Raw genomic sequence first — 6,000 nt, 5'->3', positions numbered from 1 at the left:
GGTTTCAAAATTTACCCCTTAGCTTTAGCAAGCGAAGGTCTTGTTTTCCTAGTGCTATTTTGTTTTCTCTCTACTTCCCACTTTGTAAAATGTTATTTTATCATATTTCCCCCTTGATTCTTTTTTCCATGTCTGTGATATAAATTCCATAGTTTCTGTTGGGTGGAGTTCTGCTGTCGTTGAAGTGCTGTTCCGTTTATAAAACTGCTACAAAAATTAAATCTGAAATAAATTAATTATTTGCCTGCTGCTTAAATCTAATAGACAAGCTACTCTACAATACTGCATTTTAATGTATCGAAGGAGAATTCATCATTTTAATGTTAACCTGAAATAAATTAACACGTGAAAACCTAGCTGTTTAGAATGACAATGACTTTAAAAACAATAAAGGAGATATTTCAATCATTACATTTTTCATGCTAATGGGCTTAAAACAATTCAGGGGGAGGGGACAATTTTGTGACAAAAGATTCAATCCTTCCCATGGTTGTGTATATGCCATTCTCACAGGAGTCAAGGAAATAATCTTGACCCAAGAGTGTCAACAGGAAGTCAGAGGATTAATTAGCTAGGAAAACAAAAGCACATTCTTACAAGAAGAAAATTTCAGAGATAGAATTGTTAAGGATAGTACTTAGGACATGAAGATTCTGACCGTCTTTTCCAGAAACTACACAACGTTCTGGTTTCAGACATTATAATCTCAACCACCATTTTATAACATTTACCTAAAGTTTATTTTAAGAGAAGGCTTGTTTTTAACAATCATCTTAAATCCTAGTAAACTGAAGAATTAATTAGCAAGCATGAAGGATCAGCAAACTAATGCTTTAGTCTGTTAAACCATCTGCTCAGGAGCACCCTGTTCAAATCTTGGCATTAGGAGAGGATGGATGAATACTTTTGTCTCTTGCACTTAGCTCCGACTTGCCATTCTTTGCTAACGCGCATCTTTTTGTTTCCATCAGCTCACGGTAAACAAAGTGCTAAAGAGGCCGGTAATTGATCAGTTTTCTGTTATCGTCAAGTTTTACTAAACAGATTGCTAACAAATTTGGCAGAAAAATCTTACTATAGCCATTCCTCTTGTTTCATACCAGATTCCTGCGTGCAATAGGTACGTGTGACAAAACAGATTCACCGTTCTCTTTCGTTAGCTTTGCCTCCTACAAAGCAGACCTGCATCCAGTTAAACCAGCACAACTAGTGTAAGGTACTGGAATTCTTCAAGGCAATCTGTCCTTCAGTTCTGAAGACGATTAATTAATGATCCGTTAATATTTTAGTACCTCGTTATAGTTCACTATTAACAAGAACATACTTATCAGATCTGAGGAGGTCCTTGTTATTGCAACCCCAATCTGTCTTCATTTTCTAAACTTTCATGCAAATTCTTTGATTTCATGTCACAGCTTAGTTTCTAGAAAACGCAGGTACTTTCTGACACGTAATGGATCAAGGGCAGCATTTGGCAATGAGGGCAGCCAACAGCCTTGTCTGGTGGAATGCTTTTATTGTTGATGCTAAAACGATTTCCTCCCACTTCAGCTGCTCTCTTACGGATTGGAAAGATGGAGACCTATCTCAGGTACAAATGGGGTGATTGGTACAGTAGGGAAGCCGTCCGGCAGGTCACACTGGAAAGCCTGCCTGGTAGCAAGGGGCATGGGGAGGTGCGCCAAGGGGCACGCTCAAAGGGTAAGGTGCACCACACCACGGATAACCCAAGTATTTGCCAAAGATGGAAGAATGTTCCAAATAACGGCAAAGGTTTGGGATAGACCTGGCAATAGATGGCTCGCCCTCCCTCCACCAGCAGTCAGCTTTCTCCTCAGCTGTTTCTTTCCAGCTTTCCAGGCAGCTGTGATACCCTCAGGACCACATGGGGAAAATTTCCCTGGTCACAAAATCTCCAAAGAGAAGAAATTTGTTCAAAATTCTATCCCTTTCTCCATCAGGCTTTATCCTCCTTGATTTTGCTCATGCATTACCGACTTGATCCTCCTAACTAGCCTCAACTGGCATTTTCTCATTGACTTCAATTAAGTGAGACCAGGACACAGATAAGGTTCTGTGTGAGAAATCACTGTATGCTGGTAATTGCAGAATTTTATTCAAAGACATATTTTATCTGTGTTGATGAAATTAAAATAGGATAGGAAAAAGAGGGAGAAAAAAGCTCAGGCAGAAAGGATGGCATTTTAATTTTTTTTCGGGTTGCATCTGTAGTAGATTGACCTCCCTCAGATAAATCTGTGCACCATGGAAACTATTTTCTCACCAAGGAAAAATTTCCAAGTTCAGCTGAAGGCCTATACATCAAGTTAAGCATATAGCTAAACTGTGCAACTGTGTAATCTTGCTGCCCTCTTCCCATCCTTCCCTCCCATTGTTTGTCATCCTTACTGTCATATCTGGTTTCAAAGCAGGCTAAGGTCACTGGGGGTAGGGCACGTGCCTTCCTCTGCGTTTGTAGGGCTCCCGTGCATGGGAGTATGGGAAAGAAGGGGAAGGAAACCCCTTTTTTAGATCTTTGGAGGATAAATAATAAAGCAATAATAACATGCTGTAAAATAAATGCTATCAACTGATATTTACACAGTCTTTTATCTAAAGTCTCTACTGTGTTCAGCATAATTATAGTGCTGCTCAGCAAAATATAGGTGGACAGAATAATAATTCCTTTATTGCTATCTTGCTTTACCGCATATTCAGATAGCCTACAGCCTGCGGGTCTCAAATAATAATAATAATAATAACATCATGAGCCTATGTGTTAATACTTTCTGTAAGCACTGATGAGCTGTGACCATCTGCAGAAAGGTGAAATTTCTGTGTCCAGACAATTTTTACAACGTATGTAGGAGCGACCCAGCAATGAGGGTCAGCCCAGCCAGCCACCGACAGCTGTGCTGAAGCAGTTGCATGGGACTGGTGGCGTGTACAGCAAAATACAGCCTGCAGAGGCGAAATCTGGAGTCCAAGTCATTTTTTTCTCAACTCTTTATATATTAGAAATAAATAAATGACACTAAATAACTTTTTACCCGAATGCATCACAGATATCCAGGGACATGGAGTGGGATGCTGCCCTCTGAGGCAGCTTCCGAGGCAGAAATACCAAAAAATCAACTAAGACTCAAAGAGAGTAAAGAAAAAGGGGAAAGAAAATAAAGCAATGAAATTATTTAGAAGTGAATGTGACTTCTAAATATGGAAGAAATGGGAAAAAAAAAAAAAAACCCACACCAAAAAAAGAAAAGCCCTGTAAAATCCAACTGACCACAAGTTAAGTTCTGTTTCCCCCCAGCACCCACTGGATTGCAACATCTCCTGCTCACATTTTTCCTACATGTCTTATCTGAACTCTGCAGCTTTACAATGAGCTTTTTCTTGCTGGGAGGAATCCAATTGTCACAAGAGATGACTACAATTGGCATGGCAGTGGCTGAAGCCCTGAAGTGTCTCTGTGTCCCTGAAGTCCCTATGACAGTGCAGAGAACCCAGAGTCACATGCTCACCCCTTGTAGTAGCTGAACTTAAACTCACTAACGGACGAGTTTCAGCTTTTGAAGAGGTGTACACGCATGTAACACTCCAGCCACAACTTTTGCAGGCAACACCTTAACTTCACTATAACAAAATGTGTAATATATATTTTAAGCATCACTTTATGCAAAGCAAATTTCGTTGCTCTTCTGTCACTTTCCACCGATATTTGTGTGTGCTTTTCAAAGAATAACAAGGCAGACCCTAATAGGGACATTAAAACCAGAGATTGTCATCTGACCTACTGTTCTTTTTTTGTTTAGTTGGGGTTTTTTTTCTAAATTACTACACTTCCAAGTTTTTTGGGTTTTTTTTGGTTTTTTTTTTTTTCCCTAAAAAAAGCATTCTTACGTGGAAGCCAGTTTATTAGCTGACATGAGGAACGAGGAAAGAAATTAAACTGGAGGCGATGTAATCTGTAGAGGCAGAGAGAACCGGTGTTCTGCAGGCAGAATCTTCTCTTCTATTTAACTATTTATTTTCAGGATGTATACAGAGATTTATACCTGATGAGACCCTATCACTCTCCTAGCAATAACACTTAACATAAACACGTTAAGTGAAACAAGAGGTACTTTCTTGTTTTGTTTTTTTTGCCTCAGGATGGACACAATTTATAGAGATTATCTGCAGGTTTTCCCTTTGGTTTCTGCTGAAATTATGGTTACCACTGATCATATAAAAGTTTATCAACCCTCTTGGCAGTGCCAGTATAGATGGGTTATATTTGGTTTGTTTCACGATTCTGTGTTTGGAGTGCGTAATGTCAGAGGTTCCCATTTTCTCCTGAATTTACATGCGGTCCTATTGTCATTCTCACGTGAACTGCAACACTTTCTTCATTAGCATATGCTGTTAATATGTTCATGAAATTAATGTCACATTGTAATTAATCTGAAAATGATGTCATTTCTGCAGGACCTACAACCTCATTATGTTCACAGTATGTACATCACAGCCATGTTATTTCTGAAAGGGGTTTGCCTCTGTTTGGTTATTAATGAAGGGGCCATTTCTGCCCAATTTACAGGGATTAACTCTTTACAAGAAATTGTTCCGAAGCCTTGAAGTAAGACACTGAGCAGCAAAAGTACTATATGCTTTAAGAAAAGAGAGAAAAATTGTTGCACAGTAGCATTTATTTATACAGCACATTTAATAATTCATACAAAAAAAAAAAAAAAAGATGGGTTAGCTTCAGCACACTGAGGGCAATATATAAGGCTGAGCGGGATCAAAAACTTAGGAGTAGCTAGTAACTATGAATTTCCAAACAGAGCAATGGTATTTGATTTCTAAAGAGTAAGATGATGACGAACCTGATTTTAAAGTCATGCTGAGAAAAAAAAAAATAAAAAAAAAAAATGCCCATGAATAGTTGTCCTTGCTGTACAGGTAAGTCAAAATTAATCAAGTATTGCTAAAAAATACCTGTTTAGCCTCCAGATCAGTAGGACGGATTTCAGCCCACTGTTTCATTTGCAGCAATTTATAACAAAATAAAAATATAGAAGGCTATCTTTCCTTGTAGGTAAATGTTATCCTCTCTAATAAAAACATTTTTATCATGGTGCAATTTTTTTTTTTTAGATGTTAAACAAATGTGCTTTTCTGTCAGCATTTCCAGGGCGATTTACACCAATGATCTATTTACAAATGTAAGCAAAGTTACTGTCATCTTAAAAGAAGTATCTCATAGGCGGCTTTTGAAAATTAGGAGGAATAAACCGGGATGATCAACCTCACAACCCTACTTTCCTAATAAGAAATCCGCGATGGTTCGTGGCGGGGATTAACTTATAGCAGGAGTGCAACGTCAGTTCCCGATATTGACTGATATCAAATACCACGACTTTCCGTGGGCCCGGATTTCACTCTCAGCATTTGGCATTCGCGTGGTTGACTGGCAGCCTGTCAGCTCCTGCCCGTGCAGGCTGCCGGCTGCCTCGGGTCCTGGGTCCTCCGCAGGAACTGCAGCCGGCGGAAGGCACGTTTCAAGAACTACACCTTTACTTTCTCAGGAGCGGCACAGCAACGGCGATGAAAGGAGGCATTAGTGAATAAACGTATTTTAATAATTGATACCATGGCTCTCTGTAAATATTGATAGCTGATAAGATACTTTAGTCAAGGGTTTCTGAGAAAGAGGAAGATGGAATGGTAAATACTGGGAAAGGAAGTCATGCTTGGCAAGGTCCTTTGTAACTTCTTTTGCAAAAAGATGCATTAATCAAATACATAATAAATACTGCTTTTCCTTGGGATTAGGGGGGATGGAGAGCTCGGGCTGCAGCCTGCCGGTAAGAACAGCGTGGCAAACAAACTTCATAGTTCTGGGAGGAAAGGCGTATTTATGAATGGGATTACTGGTGTGGTTGCCTGCCGCAGCAGGGAAAGGATTCACTGCCCCCGGAGGCAACTTCCCAGCCCTGTGCCAACTCGTATGAC

The sequence above is a fragment of the Falco cherrug genome, chromosome 6 (genome assembly GCF_023634085.1).
Source record: "Falco cherrug isolate bFalChe1 chromosome 6, bFalChe1.pri, whole genome shotgun sequence".
Classification (NCBI taxonomy): Eukaryota; Metazoa; Chordata; class Aves; order Falconiformes; family Falconidae; genus Falco; species Falco cherrug.
The sequence above is the reverse complement of the archived record's forward strand: the minus strand, read 5'-3'. Positions refer to the sequence as shown.